The following is a 242-nucleotide window of genomic DNA, read 5'->3' as shown; positions in this document are numbered from 1 at the left end:
GTTTCACCCCCCCATATTGAAAAAAAAAAAAAAAAACATTTGAAGAGTGAAAAGAAAAACATTTAGGAAGGTTACATATAATTATGATGATCAACTTTGTTCATATATTATAGTGATGCCATATATATATATTCTCTTTTTTTCTTTCTTTCACAGATACTTTGTGTTATCCTGGACACATGGCCTACATTGACAGCAACATACACAAAGACATACTTCCACCTGGGCCCAAATGACTGGCC

This window comes from Sinocyclocheilus anshuiensis, unplaced genomic scaffold (assembly GCF_001515605.1).
Source record: "Sinocyclocheilus anshuiensis isolate Anshui unplaced genomic scaffold, SAMN03320099.WGS_v1.1 scaffold2036, whole genome shotgun sequence".
Lineage (NCBI taxonomy): Eukaryota > Metazoa > Chordata > Actinopteri > Cypriniformes > Cyprinidae > Sinocyclocheilus > Sinocyclocheilus anshuiensis.
This window is presented reverse-complemented; position numbering follows the sequence as displayed.